The following is a 26,459-nucleotide window of genomic DNA, read 5'->3' on the forward strand; positions in this document are numbered from 1 at the left end:
GGGCTGGATCTGAAAGCGGACAGCGATTGGGAACCCACGCCGCTAATTCACCTTCCCTTGGGTCAGGACTTCGGTAAACACTGTCTTACCTTTCCTTCTGTTTTTTCTAAGGTATTATTTCCGGCACTGCCCTTCACTTGGATCAGGTGTGAAACCCTCAGATCTCAGAACAAGTTTTTTGAATAAAGTTGTTGTCAGCCTGTGGAAAGCGGAAGGAAGTAATCAATGATTCTAAATCAGCGCAACTCGCCCAGACCCATACCTTATGGTGAAAATGATATCGATGTATTGGACAGAACCTGTCTCACATCAAGCGTCGATTGCCTATTTAAATATTGCAACGTACTGAAACAATTCTTTTTTAAGAACAATTTAACAAATACCTTCCGGGACAGCAGTTTAAACGGCTGGAAAATCATTCCAAGTCGAAGCTCGCTAAACAGGTAATACCTGCTCCCATGACAATCATGTTTCTAAGCAACTTCAAAACCAAAAGACCGTAAGATATAGGAGCAAAATTAGACCATTCTATTTTGGCTGATGTTTCTCAACCCTTCTCGCCTGCCTTTTCTCTGCAACCTATGATCCCTTTACTAATCAAGAAAGTAATTCCCCAAAGTGCTAGATTCAGAAGGACATGTATTACATTATATGATGTGGAGGAGCAGGTGTTATGCTGGGATAGATAAAGTTACAAATCACACACATGGTTATATTCCAGCAGGTTTACTTTCAAATAAAAGTGCTGAACTCTAACCTGGTGTTGTGTAATTTTTAACGAATTATATGATTTCGGATCCTACTGTGAACAAGGTACTGGAGGACCAGTACTAAATGATGTGAATGTTGATTTCATAGGGAGGGGTGTGGATAAATTAAAGAGAAATCATGTCTAGCTAACAAGCTCCACTTTTTAATGAAGTTACAGAGAGTCAATGAGGGCAAGACTGATGATAGGGTACACATGGATTTCAAAAGACAATTAATGAAGTGCCACATTACAGACTTATGAGCAAAGTAAGAGGACAAAAGATGAAACAGACAGTAACAACTTAGACACAACATTGACTGAATGACAGAAAACGGACAGCAATGGTTAATGGATGCATCTCAGATTGGAGTTGGGTTATTACCAGAGATCTTCACTTGCTTTTCCTGATAATACTTTGTTACAACCCAGAGTCCTTGAGAGCCCAAACAAAAACAGAAATTGCTGGAAAAACTCAGAAATCTGGCAGCATCTGCAGAGAGAAAACAGTTAACATTTCCACTCGAGTGACTCTTCTTCAAAATTGCTTCAAATTTCCAGCTTCCATGTTTATTTCTTTATTTTTATGTTGAGAGTCCAGACAAGATTCCAGGAAATCGTGAAAGCTCCCAGCTGAGGAGGGTTGAACTGGTTTCCCAGTGGAGCTTGTTAGCTAGACATGATTTCTCTTTAATTTATCCACACCCCTCCCTATGAAATCAACATTCACATCATTCACCTACCCCCTCGGTCGGTCACACAAAGATTAATTTAAAATTGGATCCTTTCCCTTGCGGACACCTTTCTCCCAGACCAACATGAACTTCTGTTTTTAATAATACGTAGGTTAACAGAGAGTGTTTATTAATTTCTAAATATTAGAAAACTTAGTAATGCATCACACTTACATAGATTAGAAGTAGATCTAGAGAAAAGCACAAAATATGTTTACAGTTTGGGATACATCCCACAGAGGATTGCTTGCTTTTAAGCAGGGGTCACCAGCCCTTATCTTTGTAGTCACAAGATATCACAACCCAGTCTTGGGTGATTTGCCTCTTCCTCACACCACCTTCTAAAGGCTTGCAGTTTTAAATTCCATTTGCATTTTGAGGTGTGACATCTCATAGATCTTTCTCTCTCTCTCTCTCCCCACCCCCAGGCAGCCACTGAATTTACATCTGCAGCTAGTTATGACTGTATCAGCCATCTTTTTAAAAAAACTAGTTCTTGAATTTTAAGTTAAAAATATCCATAGTACTTCAGGATTCTGACCGCTGATCATAACAGTCTTGAAACCTGACAGCATGTTTCTAATTTTACAGATATGAAACTTGGAAACATTTTGAAGTGGTAAGTATAGAACCTCAAAAGATCCTGGACAAATTGGTAGATTGGATGATAAAATTTCATGTGAAGTAATTTGTGGTGGTCCAAAGAGCACAGAGAAACAATATTTTACTAAAGGAGCAGAGGGACCAGCGGAGCAGGTATATGTACATAAATCTTCAAAGGTCACAGGACAGGTTGAGAATGCAGTCACTAAAGCATAGAATATCCTAGGCTTTATTAAAAAGGGCATGGAAGACTCGTTTGGCATCAACTGGGATATCAAATAGAAAACCTAAGAACTGCAGACGCTGGAAAACATAAAATCAGATATTGCTGAAAAAACAAAGCAGGTCTAGCAGCGTCGATGGAGAGAAATCAGAATTAACGTTCAGGTCCAGTGACCCTTCTTCAAAACACACTTCATCTTTTACAATTAGTGTGAATTCTTTTTTCTTCATAATGTAGGACTGAAGGAAGTCTATAGTACTGGTGCTCCAGTTCTGGATGCCATCCACCATGAAAGCTCTGATGAAGAGTTATCCAGACTCAAAACATTAGCTTGCTTTCTCTCCATGGATGCTGCCTGACCTGCTGCAATCTCCAGCATTTTTTGTTTATGCCAAGAAAGACCTGAAGGCATTAGAGCAGTTGCATAAAATATTCACCAGAATAGTTCCAGAATTTCAGAACTTTAAGATAGAAATCGGAGAATGTGTGGCTGTTTTCTGTGACTCTGAATATGTCATGCTAACAATGTCATATCCTGGATGGACAGAAACTTGTGTGTATATTTAATACACTTCCTTTCAAATGATTTAAAGCAGCCCAAACAATTTGGACTTGTCTTTTTGTTTTTAGTAACTGATAGTTTGTGGGGGTCATTGACTAAGCCAGAATGAGTGAGAGGGAAGAAGTAAGGGAGATCAATATTATAGAAAAATGGTAATGGGAAAATTAATGGGACTGAAGGTGGATAAATTCTTAGGGCCTGATAATCAATATCCCAGAGCACTTAAGGAGGTGGCTCTAGAATAGTAGATGCATTGGTGGTCATCTTCCAGAATTCTATTGGCTCTGACACAGTCCCTGCAGGTTGGAGAGTAGTTAATGTTATTCCAATATTCAAAAAGAGAGGTAAAGAGAAACCAGGGAATTATAAACCAGTAAGTCTGACATCAGTATTAGGGAAAATTCTCGAATCCATTGTCAAGAACTTTATAGCGAAGCATTTAGAAAGCAGTGGCAGATTCAGATAGTCAGCACAGATTTATGAAGAGGAAATCATGCCTGTTGGAATTGTCTGAAGATGTAACTAGTAAAGTTGACAATGGGGAGCTGCTCGATATAGTATATTTGGACTTTCAGAAAGCGTTTGACAAAGTCCGAGATAAGAGATTATTGAGTAAGATTAAAGTGCATGAGATTGGGGGAAGTGTATTGAGATGGAGAAAAAACTGGATGGCAGAGAGGAAACACAAAGTAGGAATTAATGGCAGGCAGTAACTAGTGGAGTGCCACAGGGATCAGTGCTGGCTCCCAGCTATTCACGATATTAATGTTTGGATGAGGGAACAAAATGTAACATCTCAAAGTTTGCAGATGATACTAAGTTGGGTGGGAGGGTGAACTGTGAAGAGGATGCAGAGATCCTTCAGTATGATCTGGACAGATTGGGTGAATGGGCAAATCAATGGCAGATGTATTATAATTTGAATAAATGTGAGGTTATTCACTTTGGAAGCAATGGCTGTAAATTGGGAGACGGGAGTGTGCAGTGGGACCTGGGTTATCTTGTGCACCTGTCACTTAAGGTAAGCATGTACGTGCAGCAGGCAGTAAAGAAGGCAAATAGTATGTTGGCCTTCATTGCGAAAGGTTTTGAGTACTGGAGCAGGGATGTGTTGTTGCAGTTATACAGGGCCTTGGTGAGGTCACACCTAGAATATTGTGTGCAGTTTTGGTCTCCTTTTCTGAGGAAGGATGCTCTTACTCTTGAGGGAGTTCAGTGAAGGTATACCAGGCTGATTCTGGAGATGGCGGGACTGATCTACGAGGTGAGGTTGACTAGGTTAGGATTATTTTCACTGGAGTTCAGATGAATGAGGGGGGGATTCATAGAAACTTATAAAGTTCTAACAGGTTAGATGCAGGGAGTATGGTAGGTGAATCCAAAACCAGGGGTCAAGGTCTAAGGGTTCAGGTGGACCATTTAGCACGCAGGTGAAGAGATATTTCTGTGGTACGTCTGTGGAATTCATTACCACAGTAAGCAGTTGATGCCAAAAATTGAATGTATTCAAGAAGCAGTTAGATATAGCACTTGGGGCAAATGGGATCAAAGGTTATGGGGAGAAAGTAGGATTAGGCTATTGACTTAGATGATCAGCCATGATCATAATGAATGGCTTGAAGGGTCAAATGGCCTCCTCCTGCTCCTATCTTCTATGTTTATTGACCAGCCCTATTTACCCTTGGGAAGGTGGTGGTGAGCTGCCATCTTGAACCATGTGCTGTAGGTAGATCCACAGTGCTGTTAGGAAGTGAGTTCCAGGATTTAACCTTACAAAAGTGAAGGAACAGTGATAGATTTCCAAGCTTCTTGAATGTTATGGAGCTGTACTCTGAAATAGCTTCACAGAAACTGGTATTTTGTTACCAAGTCACCCTTTATTTACACATTCATGGTTCATGACACTGATGCATCGCTCTTAGAATGAACAGAAACCCTGATGCTCCTGTACTTTTTAAGTCAGTCAAGGCTGCCTGATTGGACCAGAGCAACAGCCTCAATTGGAGAATTCTTAGAATGAGTTCCAGCTGGCTGACCTCATTACAGTCACTACTTCCCTTCCCGTCTGAATCTGAAGACTTAGGCCAGTTTTTTTTGTAGATCCTCCTGGACTATTTTAGTACTGGGTCAGGTTCCTCTGACTCTGCCTGTGATATGGACAAAGTGTCATGCACAATAGCTCACCTCTTCTGTCCAGAGCTTCTCAGCACAAACTCATTCTCTTCTTCAGGCAGCAAAGACATCTAGGCTATGACATCCATCTTGCCCAGCTCAGATGCTGTGGTATTGTTATGGACTAGGCCAGACCACTCAAAACATTCTTAAAGCAGGCAGCCCTTGACCTAACTTTGCAATTTGTTTTGGTAAGTGTACAGTGAAAATTACCCGGAGTAAGATAGCTAAGTTGACTACAAGATTTTAAAACAGACAAAAAAAATTCACACAATTACACAACGAAACACAAAGAACAGAATAAAGAACCTCTACAGAACTCAACCCATCCAGCTAGACTTAATTATGCTGTTCTAAATACACACAACAGTCCCCATAAGCAAACTCCCTTTAAAAACCAGTATAAATGGAACACATGCTTACAGATTGAAGTTGAAGGGCAGAAAAGAGAGATTCCACACAGCTCCCTGTTGAACCTCCCAGTTCAGGACCGAACTGAAACTGCTGAGCTCTCTTTATACAGGTCACTCCTAAAACATGACCACTTTGATCTGAAGTCTCATCTGTTTACATATAAACAAAAGACTCTCAAAACCCTTTCCATCTCTGTACCAAACCAGACTGATCAGAGTCTGGCCCAATTTATTACCCCTCTGAAAAAAATCAAGGACAGAATCTCGTTGAACCAAGGAATAGCTCTTAGAATAAAAGAGACTAGCTCTGTGACACTGCCCCCTTAAAAAAAAGAACCATCAATACCAAACGCTGGCTTCATTTTTAACCTTTCAAAACCCCAGTTAATAGTTTAAACACAGGTACACACTATACTATGTTATATATCTGGACTTCCACAAGGCGGCACGGTGGCACAGTGGTTAGCACTGCTGTCTCATAGCGCCTGAGACCCGGGTTCAATTCCCGCCTCAGGCGACTGACTGTGTGGAGTTTGCACGTTCTCCCCGCGTCTGCGTGGGTTTCCTCCGGGTGCTCCGGTTTCCTCCCACAGTCCAAAGATGTGCGGGTCAGGTGAATTGGCTATGCTAAATTGCCCATAATGTTAGGTAAGGGGTAAATGTAGGGGTATGGGTGGGTTGCGCTTCGGCGGGTCGGTGTGGACTTGTTGGGCCGAAGGGCCTGTTTCCACACTGTAAATAATCTAATCTAGCCTGTGATAAGGTGCCTCACGGGAGGCTGCTGAGTAAGTGAGGGCCCAATGTGTTCGAGGTGAGCTAGGATTGGGGATTGGCGATTGGCTGTCTGACAGAAGGCAGAGTTGGAATAGGAGGTTCTTTTTTGGAATGGCAGCTTGTGACAAGTGGGGTCCCACAGGGTTCAGTGTTGGGGCTGCAGCTGTTCACTTTATATATTAATGATCTGGATGAAGGAACTGGGGGCATTCTGGTGAAGCTTGCCAATGATACTAAGTTAGACGGACAGGCTGGTAGTACTGAGGAGGTGAGGAAGCAGCAGAAAGATTTAGACAGTTTAGGAGAGTGGTCCAGGAACTGGCTGATGACATTTAACATGAGCAAGAGTGAGGTCTGGCACTTTGAAAAAAAGAATACAAGCATGGACTATTTTCTAAACAGTGAGATAATTCATAAAGCCAAAGTACAAAGGGATCTGGGAGTGCTAGTCCAGGATTCTCTTAAAGTTGAATTGTAGGTTGAGTCTGTGATTAAGAAAGAAAATGTAATGTTGTCATTTATCTCAAGAGGGTTGGAATATAAAATCAGCGATCTGTTACTGAGACTTTATAAAGCTCTAGGTAGGCCTCATTTAAAATATACTCTGTCCAATTTTGGGCCCCACACCTCAGGAAGGACGTACTAGTACTGGAGCATGTCTAGCCGAGATTCACATGGATGATCCCTTGAATGGTAGGCCTAATACATGATGATCAGCTGAGGATCCTGGGATTGTATTCATTAGAGTTTAGAAGGTTGAGGGGAAATCTAATAGAAACTTACAAGATATTGCATGGCTTGGAAAGTGTGGATGCTAGGAAGCTGTTTCCGTTAGGCGGGGAGACTAGGACCCGTGGGGGCACAGCCTGAGAATTAGAGGGGGTCAATTTAAAATGGAAATGAGATGTTTCTTCAGCCAGAGAGTGGTGGGCCTGTGGAAATCATTGCCATGGAGCACAGTGGAGGCTGGGACATTGGGTGTCTTCAAGGCAGAGATTGATAAATTCTTGATCTCGCAAGGAATTAAGGGATACAGGGAGAGTGTGGTTAAGTGGAATTGAAACAACTATCAGCCATGATTAAATGGCAGAGTGGACTCGATGGGCCGAATGGCCTTGCTTCCACTCCTCTGTCTCATGGTCTAACTATAGACATGCAAACTCGCACAACCACGTGCAAATTCAGGCCGCGGTACACCCACCACCAAATGCCTCCGTAGCTTATTCAAGTTTCGATAATGCATCAGCAATCACGTTTTCACCACCTGTCACCTGCACAATTGTCAAAGTGAACAGTTGCAACAGCAAGCTCCATCCAAACAGTCTGACATTTTTATCCTTAAATTTTTCCACAAACATCAATAGGTTGTGACCGGTGTTTGTGACTGTCTTGGATGCATTGCTGGTAATGTAAACACTGAAATGTTGTAATGCCAACACCAAGCTTAAAGTCTCTTTCTCCACCATTGAATATTTCTGTTGATGAACATTCAACTTCCTGGAAAATACCCAATGGGTCCTTCTATCCCCTTGTCACCCTCCTGCAGGAGGACCACGTCGATACCCACATCACTGGCATCGATAGCTACCTTAAAAACCTTCGTGCAATCCAGTGTGGCTAATACTGGGGCAGTGGTTAACACAGTTTTTAGGCTGTCACTCCTCTGAAACTTCTTGCCATTTATTACCAATTCGGTGAGTTGTTAATTGCTGAAGTTCAGCACAAACTTTTGGTAAAATCCACTCAACCCCAGGAACCGTAGTACTGCTTTTATTTCGACGGTGTGGGAAATTCCCCAATTAATTTCATTTTCACATTTCGTGAGGCCATTTGTCCATGTCCAATAACACAGCCCTGGAAGGTGACTTGGGCTTTGGCAAAGTCACTTTTAGCTAGGTTTACCACCAAGCCTACCTTTTGAAGTCACTCAAACAAGTCCGATAAATGCTGTAGATGTTCCTACCATGAGGGACTAAAAATCACCAGGTCATCAATATACACCACACAGTCAGGTAATCCAGGAATGACCTTATTAGTCAGTTTCTGAAATGTGGCTAGAACGTTTTACATATTAAATGGTATGACTTGGAACTGATACAGTCCATTTGCTGTTATGAAAGCTGAAATTGCCGTTGCTCTCTCTGACAGAGATCCTTGCCAGTAGCCTCTGAGCAAGTCCAAGTTGCTTGTTCCACTTTTTCGACACAGTCCTCCAGCGATGGAATTGGATATGCATCAGTCTTTGTAACAGCATTGACTTTGCAACAGTCCACACATAACCATTGGGTACCATCTGGCTTTGGCACCATGACTATGGGTGAGCTCCAGTCACTGTAACTCACTTCAATTATGCCATCTTGGAGCATGCGCTCTAAACCTGTGAACCTGTGCCAATTTTAGAGGGTTATGCCTATAAGGATCAGAACAGCATCTCCTATATCTACATCATGCACAATTGGGTTAATACCTCTCAGTTTATTTCCGCATATCTCCCCATGCGATAGTAATAAGTCTTTCAGGTTATTTCGATTTTCGTGTGAAAGGTAACTCAATAATGTTTTCCAATTTTTAACAACTGCCTCATTGTCCAATTTGATTTGAGGGATGTCCAATTCAGAAACTTCTGAATTTGGTTCTCCCTTCTGGGCTGTAATCATTAACACCTTCTCCTCTTGCTTTCCTTCCCGATCAAAATACCTTTTGAGCATATTCCCATGACACACTCTGAGATTTCTTCCTGCCTGGAATCCTTATCAAGTCATTCACCTCACTCAATTTCTTCTCACTTTGACAAGGTCCACTCAACCTTTGCTTTTCAAGGCTCACCTGTTACTGGGAGTAACACCAATACCTTATCCCCAATTGCAAAATTATGAACGTGATTTTGTATCCGCTTCCTGTTTCATTGTACGCTGTCTAGCCAATTCTCCAGCTATATTTAATCAATGTCTAAAATTTGACACATAATCCAAATGGGTGGTCACTGAAGTCTGACTTATTAATTCCTACTTAATCAATTTTAACAGTCCTCTTACTTCATGCCCAAAAATTAATTCAAATGGACTGAATTTGGCCAATTCATTCAGTGCATCTCTGATCACAAAAACTACAACCAGAACTCTTATCCCAATCATCTGGGTAATCCTGACCATAAACCCTCAACATGGTCTTTAGTGTTAGATGCCAGCTCTCTAGCGCTCTCTGTGATTCCAGATAGTACGCAGTAGATTTGAATTGCTTTATTCCCAAGTTATCCATAATCTTCTTGAATAGTTTGGATGTGAAGTCTGATCCTTGATCTGACTGGATCTCTATTGATGGGTCGTATCTAATTAAAAAATGAAGTCGTTCTTCAATAACCCTTTTAGCTGTGATGTTGCATAATGGGATTGCATGTGGAAATCTAGGCAACACATCCATTATTGTTAATAAATACTTATTCCCACTTTTTGTTTGAGGTAGGGGATCTCCTACGCAATCAATCATGACTCTTGTGAAAGGTTCCTCAAATGCGGGAATAGGTATTAAAGGTGCAGGTTTTACTACTGCCTGTGATTTTCCAATTAGCTGACATGGATGACACATCTGGCAAAATTCAATTACACCTTTATGTAGTCTAGGCCAGTAAAAATGTTTGTATTTTAGCTGGTGTTTTCCTCACCCCTAAATGACCTCCAAGTGGTAGTTCATCTGCCATTCGCAGCACCTCCTTTCTATACCCTACTGACAAAACAATATGATGAATTTCTGCCTATTTCTCATTTGCTTGAATGTGTGATGGTCTCCATTTCCTCATTAAGACATAATTTAAGTAAAAACACAGGAATGCAGTCACTTTCTTTCTCAGTAAATGCCTTTTGATATAACTCTTTAAATTCCTCATCTTTCTGCTGTAATTCAATCAGCCTAGCAGGTATAAAGATACTGGCATGTTTACCTGTTTGTTCCTTCACTGTTCAGCTTATCTGAGCAATAAAAGTCTCAGATAACACTATGTCAGCTTCCTTATCTGTGCCTTTTGGTCTCTCCTGCTTCAACTTGTGCCTCTGTGATCTTGTGATCACACAATCAGGGAAACTTCCTGGATAAACATTCTCCAGGTCTTCAGTTGCCTGAGTCTCCACTGGCTTTTCAGCTAGAGTAGGCAGCATGCCGACCTGTGAATCATATTATTTACAAGGACAAATTGTATTCCTAGAGCTGAGAGTTTGTCCAGTCCTCCTACCACAAATTCTCCACTCTTCTCTGGACTCTCTAGTCTCACTTTATATAACTGAGCACTTTTTGTCTCACCGTGAATTCCTGTTATCAGTACATTCTCTGGCAAAAGTCTCTCAGGAGTGCATATTTCCTCAGCCCTCAGCATCACAGACTGAGAGGATCCTGTGCCCCTTAATATTGTAACCTCCTTATCTATTATTCCTGGCCTATGTGAATAAACTTTAGCCTTGCATGTGTATGATTAGATTAGGTGAGATTCCATACAATGTGGAAACAGGCCCTTCGGCCCAAGAAGTCTACACTGACCCTCCAAACAGCAACCCACCCAGACCCATTCCCCTACATTCAGCTTTGACTAATGCACCTAACACTACAGGCAATTTAGCATGGCAAATTCACCTAATCTACAAATCTTTGGACTGTGAGAGGAAACCCAAGCAGACAAGGGGAGAATGTGCAAACTCTACACAGACAGTTTCCCGAGGCAGGAATTGAATCTGGATCCTTGGTGCTCTGATGCAGCAGTGCTGACCACTGAGCCACCTTGCCGCCCCCATATTTTTTAAGCAGATCTGGCACTTCCTCCTTAATCAATATCTGATCATTTGTACACTCTGAGGCAGTTGTCTAACTTCTCTTGTGCTTTTTGTTACTAGTCCAACAAAATTCCCAGGCTTTTCTGGTTTTCCTACATCTGGCTTTCTCCTAGCCCACCAACACTATGATTTTGTGTGGCCCACTTTATTACAATGAAAACACCGGAGCTTTTTAACTTCTTTGTCCTCCTCAAGGGTTTCTTTTTTACCGTGGTAAGAAATCCACATGAGGATTTCTCTTTGCCCCAACTTCTATCCCTCATGGACTGAAATTGATTCTGGAAGCCAAACCGTGTTTTATTGACCAGCTCATAGCCATCAGCCCCTTCAGCTGCTAACCTTGCTGTTTTAACTCTCTGCTCTTCCACATGAGTTTGCACTACTTCAGGCAGTGAATTTTTGAATTCCTCCAAAATACTAACCTCTCTAAGGGCATCATAAAGTTTGCTTGATTTTTAAAGCTCTTATTCATCTATCAAAATTACTCTGTTTGATCCTTTCAAACTCAAGATAGGTTTGACCAGGCTCCTTCCTTAGCTTCCTGAAACGTTGTCTCTCATCTTCTGGCCCAGGCTCATTTGCACTTAAAATGTTTTTTTCCCTAGATACCTCCTCTGATAGGGATGCAAATACTTCACTAGCCCTACCTATAAGTTTCGCTTGGATCAACAAAACCCACATTGCCAGTGACCACTGCATTTGTTTAGCCATCTTTTCAAATGAGACGAAAAAGGCTTCCACATCCTTCTCATCAAATTTAGGAAATGCTTGAACATACTTAAGCAGTTTCTCACTAGCCTCCTGACTAACAGGGGCTTGCTCATCCTCACTAAACCTACCCTCAGCCTTTATCGTTGACTTTCCTTTTTAAGTGTTAGTTTTTGAAGTTCAAAGCTCTCTTTTTTTCTTTCTCTGCTCTCTCTCCTGCTGCTTTCTCTTTTTCTCTCTGTTCTGCTACTCTCTGTTTTTCCTTCTCTTCTGCTTTTCATCGTAACTCAAACGGTTCCATTTCTGTGCCCCTTTCCTTATCTCTCACCTCCAAATCAAGCTGCTTCATTTACAATTGAATCCTTGCCATCTTTATAGATTCTGATGTTTCTCCAGCAAGTTTAAAAGCTGAGCTACTGCTGTAATTATCTCTCCTTTCCTCACAGAAGCAGGCAGGTCCAATTCCAGCTTCTCTGCTAATTCTTGCAACTTGGTCTTATTCACTTTTTGCAAAACTTCCAAAGTCACCGCATCCACATCAAGAAAACTTTTGGCGACTGCAAGAGCCCATTCCTATCCCAAGCTTTGTCTACCCAACCAAACCAACACCCGAAATAAAGACGCTCGCACCTATCACTCACTATTCAAAATCCCACGAAGAGTCCCCAGTCTGTTCTGGACTAGGCCAGACTACTCAAAACATTCTTAAGCAGATAGCCCTCGACCTAATTTTGCAATTTGTTTCGGTAAGTGTACAGTGAAAATTACCCAGAGTAAGAACGCTAAGTTGACTTCTAGATTTTAAAACAGACAAAAAAATTTATTCACACAATTACACAATGAAACACAAAGAAAAGAATAAAGAATCCCGACAGAACTCAGCCTATCCAACTAGACTTAATTATGCTGTTCCAAACACACACAACAGTCCCCATAAGCAAACTTCCTTTAAAACTCAGTATACATGGAACATATGCTTACAGGTTGAAGTTGAAGGGCAGAAAAGAGAGAGAGTTTCCACACAGCTCACTGTTGAACTTCCCACTTCAGGACTGAACTAAACTGCTCTCCTCAGCTCAGCTTGAGAGCTGACCACTCCTCTCTCTTTATACAGGTCACTTCTAGAACATGACCACTTTGGACTGAGCCTCATCTGTACAGATGGTACGTTGGAACGGTGTTTGTCTGGTTGGAGGTTCATGACTAATGGTGTTCTGCAGGGGATTAATACTGGGACCTCTGCTTTGTGGTGTATATAAATGACTTGGATGAAAACATAGATGGTTGGGTTAGTCATTTTAAGATGATACAAAAACCATTGGAGTAATGGATAGTGTAGAAGGTTGTCAAAGGATACAGCGGGATATAGATTAGTTGCAGGTATGGATGGCGAAATGGCAGATGAAATTTAATCCGGGCAAGTGTGAGGTGTTGTCCTTAGGGAGATCAAATATTAAGGAAAAATATACAATTAATGGCAGGACCTGAACAGCACTGATGTACAGAGAGATCTTGGAGTTCAAATCCATAGCTCCCTGAAAATGGCCACATGAGTAGATAGTATGGTAAAGGTGGCCTATGGCATGCTTACCTTTATTGGTTGGGCATTGAATACAACAGTCAGGATGCCATGTTGCAGTTTTATAAGACTTTGATTAGGTTGCATGTAGAGAATTGCATTCAAATCTGGCCACTGCATCACAGGAAAGATGTGGAGGCTTTGCAGAGAGTGCAGGAAAGGTTTACCGGGATGCTGCCTGGATTAGAGGATATGAGGTATAAGGAGAGGCTAGAAAAATGCGGGTTGTTTTCTCTGGAGCAGTGAAGGCTGAGGGAAGACTTGGTAGTAGTGTATAAGGTTATGAGATGCATAGACAGGGTTGACTGTCAGAATCTTTTACCAGAGTTGAAATGTCTAATACCAAGGGGTATGCATTTAAAGTGAGAGGGGCAAGTTCAAAGGAGATGTGAGGGGCAAGTTGTTTTACACAGGGAGTGGTAGTGGCTAGAATGTGCTGCCAGGGGTGGTGGGAGCAAATATGATACGAGTGTTTACAGGACTTTTAGATAAGCTCATGAATATGCAAGGAATGAAGAGATATGGATCAAGGACAGGCAGAGGGATTAGTTAATTTGGCATTACGTTCAGCATAACATCATAGGCCCAAGGGCCTGTTCCTGTGCTGTATTGCGCTATATTCTAACATACTTGAATGAAACTGTTAAACACAGGTAGATTACACAGTTCCCTTTGACAGCCAGAGAGGTACATGAGCGATAATACTGTGATCAGTGGACCAGTCATTGCAGGTAGTTAGAGATACAGATCTCAACAGCCAGAAGGCATTGAACACATAGGGTCTGGATATGAGTGCACATGAAATATTGCATTGATGGGTCCTATCAGAACATGTGAAGGGATTGTTGAACCCAGTACGTCAACCCCAAATGGCAGCTATAAGAGAGACGTTATGACACATCAGGAGGACCATGCACAGTCCAAAGGGGAGATTGGTGAGCAGGTGGGTTAGTAAAGGGAATACCTGTAATAAGACCATCAGTGACACCCACTGGCTCAGAGTACATAGAACATAGAACATAGAAGGATACAGCGCAGTACAGGCCCTTCGGCCCTCGATGTTGCGCCGACCGAATCCTACCTAACCTATACTAGCCCAATAACTTCCAAATGCCTATCCAATGCCCGCTTAAATGACCATAAAGAAGGAGAGTTCACCACTGATACAGGCAGGGCATTCCATGAACTCACAACCCGCTGTGTGAAGAATCTACCCCTAACATCTGTCCTATACCTACCACCCCTTAATTTAAAGCTATGTCCCCTAGTAACACCTGACTCCATTAGCGGTAAAAGGTTCTTAGTATCTACCCTATCTAAACCCCTAATCATCTTATACACTTCTATCAGATCTCCCCTAAACCTTCTCTTCTCCAATGAGAACAGCCCCAAGTGCCTCAGCCTTTCCTCATAAGATTTTCCTACCATTCCAGGCAACATCCTGGTAAACCTCCTCTGCACTCGTTCTAAAGCTTCCACATCCTTCCTATAGTATGGCGACCAAAACTGCACACAATACTCCAGATGAGGCCTCACCAGAGTCTTATACAACTGCAACATGACCTCAGGACTCCAGAACTCAATTCCTCTGCCAATAAAGCCCAGTACACCATATGCCTTCCTCACAGCACTATTTACCTGGGTGGCAACTTTCAGAGATCTGTGTACATGGACACCAAGATCCCTCTGCTCATCCACACTACCAAGTAGCCTACCATTAGCCCAGTAATCCATCATCTTGTTATTCCTACCAAAGTGAACGACTTCGCACTTAGCTACATTGAATTCCATTTGCCACATTTCCGCCCAGCTCTGCAACTTATCTATATCCCGCTGTAACCTACCACTTCCTTCCTCACTATCCACAACTCCACCGACTTTTGTGTCATCCGCAAACTTGCTTACCCAGCTTTCAAGTCCTTCCTCTAGATCATTTATAAAGATAACAAAAAGCAATGGTCCCAAAACAGATCCTTGTGGTACACCGCTAGTAACTGCGCTCCAAGATGAACATAATCCATCAACTACTACCCTCTGTCTCCTTCCAGCCAGCCAATTCCTAATCCAAACCTCTAATGTATCCTCAATGCCATACCTCCGTAGTTTTAGCATTAGCCTACCATGGGGAACCTTATCGAACGCCTTACTAAAATCCATATACACAACATCTACTGCTTTACCCTCGTCCACTTCCTTAGTCACCTTCTCAAAGAACTCAATAAGGTTTGTGAGGCACGACCTGCCCTTCACAAAACCATGCTGGCTATCCCTGATCACGTTATTCCTACCCAGATGTTCATAAATCTTATCCCTTACCATTCTCTCTAAGACTTTGCCCACCACTGAAGTCAGACTCACTGGCCTATAGTTACTAGGGCTATCCCTACTCCCTTTCTTGAACAATGGGACCACATTCGCTATCCTCCAGTCCTCTGGTACTATTCCCATTGACAATGACGACATAAAAATCCAGGCCAATGGCTCTGCTATCTCCTCCCTAGCTTCCCATAGGATCCTGGGGTAAATGCCATCAGGCCCAGGAGACTTATCTATATTCATCCTTTCCAATATTCCCAAAACCTCTTCCCTGCATATTTCCAGGGCATCCATTCTAATTATTTGTGATTCCATATTCACATCAGCAACAGTGTCCTGTTCCTGAGTGAATACTGATGAAAAGTACTGATTTAATGTCTCTCCAATCTCCTCCGCCTCCACACACAACTTCCCACTACTATCCTTGACTGGACCGATACCTACCCTAGTCATCCTTTTATTCTTGACATACCTATAGAAAGCCTTTGGGTTTTCCCTAATCCTACCAGTTAAAGACTTTTCATGTCCCCTTCTCGCTTCTCTTAGCTCCCTCTTTAGCTCCTTCCTGGCTACCTTATAACTCTCAATCGCCCCTACTGAACCTTCACGCCTCATCTTTACATATGCCGCCTTCTTCCCTTTCACAAGGGACTCCAATTCCTTACTAAACCACGGCTGCCTCACAAGGCCCTATACACCATGCCTGACAGGTACATACCTATCGAGGACACGCAGTAGCTGCTCCTTGAACAATCCCCACATCTCATTAGTGTTCTTCTCTTGAAGCCTGTTTTTCCAATCCACACATCCTAAGTCATGCCTCACTGCATCATAATTTCCCTGCCCCCAGCTATAACTCTTGCCCTGCGGCGCACGATTATCCCTCTCCATCACTAAAGTAAAAGTCACCGAGTTGTGGTCACTGTCCCCGAAGTGCTCACCTACCTCCAAGTCTAACACCTGGCCTGGTTCATTACCTAGAACCAAATCCAATATAGCCTCCCCTCTTGTTGGCCTGTCGACATATTGTGTCAGGAAACCCTCCTGCACACATTGTACAAACACCGACCCATCTAATGAACGCGAGCTATAGCTCTCCCAGTCAATATCTGGGAAGTTAAAGTCCCCCATAACAACCACCCTGCTACCTTCACTCTTTTCCTGAATCATCCTCGCAATATTATCCTCTACTTTTCTAGGACTATTAGGAGGCCTGTAGAAAACACCTAACAGGGTGACCTCACCTTTCCTATTTCTAACCTCAGCCCAAACTACCTCAGATAGCAAGTCCTCTTCCATCGTCCATTCCACTGCTGTGATACTATCTTTGACAAGTAATGCCACGCCTCCCCCTTTTTTACCCCCATGTCTGATCCTACTAAAACATTTGAACCCTGGAACGTGCAACAGCCATTCTTGTCCCTGTTCTACCCACGTCTCTGTAATGGCCACAACATCGAAGTCCCAGGTACCAACCCACGCTGCAAGTTCACCTACCTTATTCCTTATACTTCTGGCATTGAAGTATACACACTTCAATCCACCCTTCTGGTTACAGGCACCCTCCTTAGAGATCACTGCATTATTCCTAACCTCCCTACACTCAAGGTCCTGTACCCTAAAGCTACAGTCCTGGTTCCCATGCCCCCGCGGAGTTAGTTTAAACCCTCCCAAAGAGCACTAGCAAACCTCCCCCCAAGGATACTGGTGCCCCTCAGGTTCAGGTGTAGCCCATCCTTTTTATAGAGGTCCCACCTTCCCCAGAAAGGACCCCAGTTGTCCAGAAACCGGAATCCCTCCCTCCTGCACCATCCCTGTAGCCACGCATTTAACTGCTCTCTCTCCCTATTCCTCGACTCTCTATCACGTGGCACGGGTAACAAACCAGAGACTACAACTCTGTTTGTTCTAACTCTGCGCTTCCAACCTAGCTCCCTGAAAGCCTGTCTGACATCCTCACCCTTCTTCCTACCTATATCGTAGGTGAATGTTTTTTTTCAAATCCCTCCAGTGTGAAGAAAACGTTATTCAGCCCAAAAAAGTCCACACTGACCATCCAAAGAGTATCCCACCCGACACATTCCCCTACCCTATTAGACTACATTCAGCCCTGGCTAAGGCACCTCACCTACCCATCCCTCTACACTATGGGCAACTTAGTATGACCAATTTCCCTAACCTGTACATCTTTGGGCTGGAGGAGGAAATCGGAGCACCTGGAGGAAACCCACGCAGACACGGGGAGAATGTGCATACTCCAGGCAGACTCCTGAGGCTGGAAATGGACCCAGGTCCCTGGTGCTGTGAAGCAGCAGTGCTAACCACTGAGCCACTGTGCTGCCCAGAATGTGCAAGATCAAACACCGTTTTTGGAGGGAGGGTTCGGGGTAGTGGTGTGCAAAGATAGGTGTGGAATTTGAGAAAAGAGTGTGATTTACAACTGACTTGACTGCCTTTGGATAGTCCTTCACTTTACTATTGATCCAAGAGTAAACTGACTGGGTCGTAATTGGCAGGGTTTGGTTTGTCCCACCTTTTGTAGACAGGACACACCTGGGCAATCTTTCAGATTGTCAAGTAGATGCCAGCTTTTAAGCTATACTGGAAGTGCTTGGATAGGGATGAAGCTAGTTTTGGAGCATGTCTTCTGTACTATTGCCAGAGTGTTGTCCAGGACCGTGGCCCTTGTACTTAAACTGGAACATCCTTTACAGAGTTAAAGTATGGCGTTGGCTGCATTAGAAATGGACAGTTCTACCAGAATCTAGGTTGAGTTTTAGCGCAGGCAGGTATTTTGCAGTTCTGCACATGTTTGTGATGAGTTTCAGGAGATGAGTAATAAATTATACGGAACACTCACCCTGCAAGTTCTCATCCTGACTGACATCACCTTTAAAGGCCATTTGAACCATTCTGCACTCTCTGTCAGCTTGCGGCATTGCTGCAGTCTGTCTTAGTTACCCCCAACACATCCCACTGGAGATGTCTCAAAGTAAGCAGAAACCGGCCTCTAGGTTAAACGCTGCCTCATCTCAGGCTCTGCTCCAGGTCATACACAAAAAGGGTTGCCCTCCCATCAGAGATGGCAGCCCAGGCCAAGGGCACAGTGCTAGCCAGCGTCTGGCACCCTTAAATTATTACCCAGATCCAGTGCAGGAAAATCAATGAACAATTTCCTGCACTCTGGAAGGGTATCATCTCTTTGATACAAACAGATTCACACAGAGGCAGCACACAGTCTAACTGCTATTACATATCCATTGCAAAAACCCACAGCATCACATGGATGACTAAGAGACACTGAAGGGTTGACATTCCTCTCGAGTAATCAACATTTCTAACATGTCCTGAGCACTGTGCCATTTCCAGGGGAGGCTCTGGATCTGGCATGGCTCATAAAACATTCATGGGCCCAATGTGATCACAGTCAATCCTTCGGTTTCCATCTTTACTGGACAAGGTTGAACAAACAGGTGGTAGAGCACTGGCAGACAGGAGTGCACTGAGTACTCAGATCCTCTTTTAAAGAGCAGCCCATGGAGTTGGGAATGGAAGAAGATGTCAGTGAGGAAGATTAGAATCAGTTCTTTGCAGACTCACAGAGAGTTACACTCGGGATTCCGCATCTTTATCAACTAATTCTCCTTCTTTTTCACTTTCACACAACACTCTCACATAAAGTGCCACAACAGTTCGTCAGCAGCAGACCCCACCTACAAGGCCAATGACCCTCGAAAGCCAGAGGAGGTTCCAACACAACATTCACCAGGAGCTGCCACCAAAACAGAGGCATTCACCTCAATGTGCCTGTCCATCATGATAGGCTCAGGTTCCCAATCCAATGAGAAGTCATTGACATGGGTCCATGGCAAGTACCAGAAGGGAAGCCTGACGCTCTGTACCCTGGAGTACACACTGAAACCCGTTGTACGTGACATATCCCTGAACTCCACAAGAAATAGGACTTTCAATGAACCTACAGAGACAGGAAAAGGAAACAGCAACAATAAATTAGGGAATCTCACAGAATATATTATTTATTGTTAGAGGAATTGAACACAGAATGGGGGAGGTCATTGTTTTAGTTGTACAGAGGATCAGTGAATCCTCAACTGGATTATTATGCACAGTATTAGTTTCCTTATTTAAGAAAGGATGTAAATGTGTTAGAGGCAGTTCAGAGAACATTTATTAGACTAATATCTGAAAGAGGTGGGTGTCTTAGGAGTAAAGAATGGACAAATAGGCTTATATTTGCTGTGGTTTATAAAATAAGAGGCCACTTGATAGAAGATACCTAGGGTTCATGACAGCATCGATGTGGAGAGAAAGTTTCTCCTTGTGCGAGCATCTAGCACTGAGGGTCACTGTTTAAAAATCGGGGATTGCTCAGTTAAAACAGGAAGCAAGCTTTTTTTTTCTCTCAGTGTGTCATCTGTCTTTGGAACTTCCTTCCTGAAGTGACATTGATGCAGAGTCCTTGAAGGCATCAAGTCTCATGCTGAACAAGAATCTAAATGGTGATCAGTGGGATTTGAGGTTACAATCAGATCAGCCATGATCTTACTGAACAGAAGAGCAAGCCTGAGGGGCCAAATGGCCTCCCCTTGCACCTGATTTGTCATTTCGCCAGAGGCCCTCATTAGACTGAAAAAAAAAGACTCCATGCAAATTCTGATCATCACTGCAGCTCTGGAATGTATGAACTTAGCTGCCCCAATGGAAAGGATAGCAGCTGTCTTGGAGATCCAGTTTACAGATGTACTCCTGGATCTGATCAAACCAATGCTGCAACAATAGCAAACTGAGAGATGACCAAGATACCACAGTCTCTCTTCAGATGCCATTTCCTGTCAAGGAGACAGAGAAGAAATAGAAGGAACCCACAGGGAATCAGAATGCCAGCCAAGAACAGTAGGGGTTTCATTTCAGGATACTCCAGAAATGCCCTGCCTCTTTCTCACCATTGCCTACAGCAGGTCAAGTCAAGGAGAGTGCACTTGGATTTGTGCAAACGACTCTCAGCAGCTGTGAATCTGTAGCCTTGAACCCCAGAGGATGCCTGCTCAAGTCATCCCAGTCACCAGGGTGGATCTTCAACAGAATCCCTCTAGCTCAGCTCTACATTTCAGGGCACAGCCTAGACAGAATGAAGGCAAAGAAAGATGATGATAGTTTTAGGGCACATCGAATGTCCATTATATGTCACCCGGTAGTCTGAACTTTTTATGAATATACAGTATAATAGATATTTCTATAAACTATAGAATCACTTGTAGTGTTCTATTTACTGCTGTCTCACTGTGCCTCCAGGTTCTAAGTGTTGAGTTGAAATCATAGTGCATCTTCTCCCATTTCAAGGAGATGCTGGTTTTCATCACAATATTTTTCACTATCTCACACCATGTGTAGACCTACATTGTAAAGACCCAGTGAAGCTTGGCAGAGCTTTGCGGATTGTAGTCATGATTCCTGAGGCTGTTTTCAAGGGGCAGTGCCTCAATCCAGTAATCATAGAATCCCTACAGTGTGGAAACAGGCTCTTCAGCCCAACAAAGTCCATAACAATCCTCCGAAGAGTAACCCACCCAGACCCACACCCCCTACCCTGTATCTACCCTAACTAATGCACCTAACCTATACATCCCTTAACACTATGGGCAATTTAGCACAGCCAATTCACCTGCACATCTTTGGACTGTGTGAGGAAACTGTAGCACCCGGAGGAAACCCACACAGACACAGGGAGAATGTGCAAACTCCATACAGACAGTTGCTCAAGGCTGGAATCGAACCCAAGTCCCTGGCGGTGAGACAGCAGTGCTAACCATTGAGCCACTGTGCCACCCAGTGTCCAGGGATACACCAAGCTACGTTTGACAATGTCTCTGCCTGAAGCCTTTGGATGCAAGTTTTGGCCAATGTTAACATGTCCCTTGTTGTCCTGAATGCTGCATTTTTACAGGCCTGAATGATTGCTGCAATTGAATTCTATCCCAATGGCTCCTCCTCAGTTGCAAGATGACCAGACCAATTATTCCATTATGCTGTTGATTTCAGAAGATCTGTGAAGACTGCCATATGATGCATCCAAGCATCAGCTGCAAATGTGTTGCTGGTCAAAGCACAGCAGGTTAGGCAGCATCTCAGGAATAGAGAATTCGAAGCATCAGTCTGTCTGATTTTTACCATTCATGCCTGCTCAATAATTGTCCGAGGTAGGTTCAACACCGACCACCGTCCACAACACGCCAAAGACTCCGCCCCCCGCCACCTCCCTCTGTTCCGTACCTCTTTCAGTGTGTTGCAATTCCTATCGGCCCCATATCCCAGTTCCTCACACATTCTCTTCCAGCTGATCCCTCAATGTTACAACTGATTGCCTCATTTTCTCCACTGAATCCATAACTATGCAAGGCTCCTCACGCCCTTGATTAGACTCTCAATCCATTCTTGATTGAGGTGACTCGCAGCATCACATCTCTTAAGAATTGGTCCAGACCTGCCAAATTCCACCCTGACCAGATCCTGTTCCCTAAACCATTAATGTGACTGTATCCTCAGAAAGCAAATACTTCCAAACATAGTCATACCAGAGCTTCTTGCAGCCAATTGGCATAAGGATAAGAAAATTAGGGAAGTAAACACGTGGCTAAGGGATTGGTGTGGGAAAGAGGGATTCCACTTCATGGACATTGGCATCAGTTTTGGAACCGGGGGGATCTGTATCGTTGGGACGGTCTCCACCTGAACTGATCAGGTACCAATGTTCTAGCGAAGAGGATAAATAGGATGGCCAGTAGGACTTTAAACTTCTGAGTTGGGGGGAAGGGAAAGTGAAAGCGACAGGGAGTATGGAGTTAAATGGAAAAATAAGCAACAGGATAGCATATGTGCAGGCGGATCTAAACTCGAGGCAGACTGGGAATGCAGCAAAACGGAAGGATAACTTAGGACATCTTATGACTTCCAATATCCCTAATGATAAAGTTAGCATTAAGGCACTTTACCTGAATGCTCGTAGCATTCATAACAAAGCAGATGAACTAATGGCACAGATCATCGTGAATGTGGTAGGCATCACAGAGACGTGGTTACAGGGGGGTCAGGACTGGCAGTTAAACCTCCAAGGATTTTCAACTTATCGAAAAGACAGGGAGGTCGACAGAGGGGGCGGTGTGCCCTTGTTAGTTAAGAACAAAATTAAATCTATGGCACTGAATGTCATAGCGTTGGATGATGTGGAGTCTGTGGGGGTGGAACTGAGGAACCACAAAGGCAAGAAAACCATAATTGGAGTTGTGTACAGACCTCCTAACAGTGGTCAGGACCAGGGACGCAACATGTACCGGGAAATAGAGAAGGCATGTCAGAAAGGCAAGGTCACAGTAATCATGGGAGACTTCAATATGCAGGTGGACTGGGTAAATAATGTTGCCAGTGGATCCAAAGAAAGGGACTTCATGGAATGCTGACAGGATGGCTTTTTGGAACAGCTTGTCATGGAGCCCACAAGGGAGCAGGCTATTCTGGACCTAGTGCTATGTAATGAAACAGACTTTATAAAAGATCTTAAAGTAAGGGAACACTTAGGAAGCAGCGATCATAATATGGTAGAGTTCAGTCTGCAGTTTGAAAGAGAGAAGGCAAAATCGGATGTAATGGTGTTACAGTTAAACAAAGGTAATTTTGAGGGCATGAGAGAAGAACTGACAAAAATAGACTGGAAGCAGAGCCGAGCGGGGAAGACAGTAGAGCAAAAATGGCAGGAGTTTGTGGGTATAATTGAGGACACTGTACAGAGATTCATCCCCAAGAAAAGAAAGATTATCCGGGGAGGGATTAGACAGCCGTGGCTGACAAAGGAAGTCAGGAAATGTATTAAAGAAAAAGAGAGATCCTATAAAGTGGCCAAGAGCAGTGGGAAATCAGAAGATTGGGAAGGCTACAAAAGCAAACAGAGGATAACAAAGAGAGAAATAAGGAAGGAGAGGATCAAATATGAAGGTACGCTAGCCAGTAATATTAGAAATGATAGTAAAAGTTTCTTTCAATACATAAGAAACAAACGACAGGCAAAAGTAGACATTGGGCCACTTCAAACTAATGCTGGAAGCCTAGTATGGGAGGTAAGGAAATAGCAGGAGAACTTAACGAGTACTTTGTGTCAGTCTTCACTGTGTAAGACATGAGTAATATCCCAACAATTAAAGGGAGTTGGGGGCTGAGTTGAGTACGGTTGCCAGTACAAAAGAGAAAGTGCTATAAAAGCAAAAGGTCTTAAAATTGATAAATCTCCTGGCCCCAATGGGATACATCCTAGAGTTCTGAGAGACGTAGCTGAGGAAATGGCGGAGGCATTGGTTGACATCTTTCAACAGTCACTGGAGTCAGGGAAAGTCCCAGATGATTGTAAGAATGCTGTTGTAAGCCCCTTGTTCAAGAATGGATCAAGACAAAAAATGGAAAATTATAGGCCAATTAGCCTAACCTCGATTGTTGGTAAAATTCTAGAATCCATCATTAAGGATCAGGTTTCTAAATTCTTGGAAGAGCAGAGTCTGATTAGAGCAAGTCAACATGGATTTAGTAAGGGGAGGTCATGCCTGACAAACCTGTTGGAATTCTTTGAAGAGGTGACAAGTAGGTTAGACTAGGGAAACCCAGTGGATGTGGTCTATCTAGACTTCCAAAAGGCCTTTGATAAGGTGCCAACGTGAGGCTGCTGAGCAAGGTGAGGGCCCATGGTGTTCAAGGTGAGCTACTGGTATGGACTAAGGATTGGCTGTCTGACAGAAGGCAGAGAGTTGGGATAAAAGGTTCTTTTTCAGAATGGCAGCCGGTGACAAGCTGTGTCCCGCAGGGTTCAGTGTTGGGGCCACAGCTGTTCGCATTATATATTAATGATCTGGATGAAGGGACTGGGGGCATTCTAGCGAAGTTTGCCAATGATACGAAGTTAGGTGGACAGGCAGGTAGTACTGAGGAAGTGGGGAGGCTACAGAAGGATCTAGACAGTTTGAGAGAGTGGTCCAGCAAATGGCTGATGGAATTCAACGTGAGCAAATGCGAGGTCTTGCACTTTGACAAAAAGAATAAAAGCATAGACTACTTTCTAAACGGTGAGAAAATTCATAAAGCCAAAGTACAAAGGGATCTGGGAGTGCTAGTCGAGGATTCTCTAAAGGTAAATGTGCAGGTTGAGTCCGTGATTAAGAAAGTGAATGCAATGTTGTCACTTATCTCAAGAGGGTTGGAATATAAAAGCACTGTTGAGACTTTATAAAGCTCTGGTTAGGCCCCATTTGGAGTACTGTGTCCATTTTTGGTCCCCACGCCTCAGGAAGGACATACTGGCATTGGAACGTGTCCAGCGGAGATTCACACGGATGATCCCTGGAATGGTTGGTCTAACATATGAGGAACGGCTGAGATTCCTGGGATTGTGTTCTTTGGAGTTTAGAAGATTGAGGGGAGACTTAATAGAAACTTAAAAGATAATACATGGCTTGGAAAGGGTGGACGCTAGGAACTTTTTTCCGTTAGGCGAGGAGACTAGGACCCGTGGATACAGCCTTAAAATTAGAGGGGGTCAATTCAGAACAGAAATACGGAGACATTTCTTCAGCCAGAGAGTGGTGGGCCTGTGGAATTCATTGCCGCAGAGTGCAGTGGAGGCCGGGACGCTAAATGTCTTCAAGGCAGAGGTTGATAGATTCTTGATGTCACGAGGAATTAAGGGTTACGGGGAGAATGCGGGTAAGTGGAGTTGAAGTGCCCATCAGCCAGGATTGAATGGTGGAGTGGACTCGATGGGCCAAATGGCCTTACTTCCACTCCTATGTCTTATGGTCTTATGGTCAATGGATAGATCATCCATCAACTTTCCCTTTACACCCATGGTCTCATACTCCCCAGGACAGAGGACAGAACAGGACAGAAACTGCTGAGGTCATTTCCACCCCCTTCTCCCAAGAGAGACACTGTTCCACCTTGAGCAGTCAATGACCAGACAACCACCCAACCCCTGATAATCCCGACACTCACTCCCCTTGAACCACTGGGCCTTTCAGCTACAGCTTGCCTCTTCTCCTTAGTCACTTGGGCTTTAACATGGTCCATGGGCACAGTTGCCTTCCATTCTTTGATGCTTCAACTACACATAGTGAGCTTGCACTGCAATCAATACAAGGATTATAGAACTATAGAATGATTTAAAGGTGTACAATTACATGGAAAAAGTAACAAGCACTTACCCCAAAATTCAAGAAGCACTGTCTTCTATTGGATTGGTCCATGCTTTTAGGATTTGAGGACTGACGTATTTTGCATTTGCTTTCAGAGAGATAGCTGACCAGGAGACTGGCCTGACCAGGGGACTGGCCTGCTCTTACTGTTGCCATTGGATGTATTGGAAGGATTTTGACGCTGACAATCGATCTGTTTGGCCATATCACAAAAGCACCTTCCACAGCTTGGGACTCAAACCCAAAGCTTCTGGCCCAGACATAGAGATACTACCTACTGAGCCACAAGACCCTGCTCCATGAAGTATTCATATAAAACTCAGCCAAAATTTTATGGGCAAAAATACAGTTCCTCATCATCAATTCAGTTAATTTGTATCAAATGAAACATTGCTGCACCAGCAAATGCAGTTGTTTTATTGAAAATTTCTATCCTTTTGCCCCTGTTTGGGTTGGACTTCAGTTACACTCACATAGATGAGAGTTGAAGGATTGAACAAATTGTGTCCACAGTACCATTTTAATGAGTCAGTTTTCTGGCTCTGGAGGAATTACTGGCTGTG

The 26,459-nt window shown here is 43.4% G+C and overlaps 1 protein-coding gene and 1 long non-coding RNA gene across 3 annotated transcripts in view; one reads left to right on the forward strand and one right to left on the reverse strand.

Annotated features, from left to right (window-relative positions):
• LOC132831146 (circularly permutated Ras protein 1-like) overlaps positions 1-465 on the reverse strand; it is a 109,458-nt gene extending 108,993 nt beyond the window's left edge. The window contains exons 1-2 of one of the 2 annotated variants that reach the window (XM_060849145.1): positions 384-465; positions 90-199 (exon numbers count right to left, since the gene is read on the reverse strand). The gene's annotated coding sequence lies outside the window, so the exon portion shown is untranslated. Of the gene's footprint in view, positions 1-89; positions 200-299; positions 361-383 lie in introns of those variants that run through there. The other variant, XM_060849146.1, reaches the window with a different exon arrangement.
• On the forward strand, positions 115-26,244 carry LOC132831147 (uncharacterized). The gene is made up of 3 exons (XR_009646478.1): positions 115-443; positions 2,074-2,101; positions 25,992-26,244. It is a non-coding gene; the product is annotated as an uncharacterized LOC132831147 (long non-coding RNA).
• The last annotated feature ends 215 nt before the right edge of the window (positions 26,245-26,459 follow it).

This window comes from Hemiscyllium ocellatum, chromosome 33, assembly GCF_020745735.1.
Source record: "Hemiscyllium ocellatum isolate sHemOce1 chromosome 33, sHemOce1.pat.X.cur, whole genome shotgun sequence".
NCBI classification, from domain to species: domain Eukaryota; kingdom Metazoa; phylum Chordata; class Chondrichthyes; order Orectolobiformes; family Hemiscylliidae; genus Hemiscyllium; species Hemiscyllium ocellatum.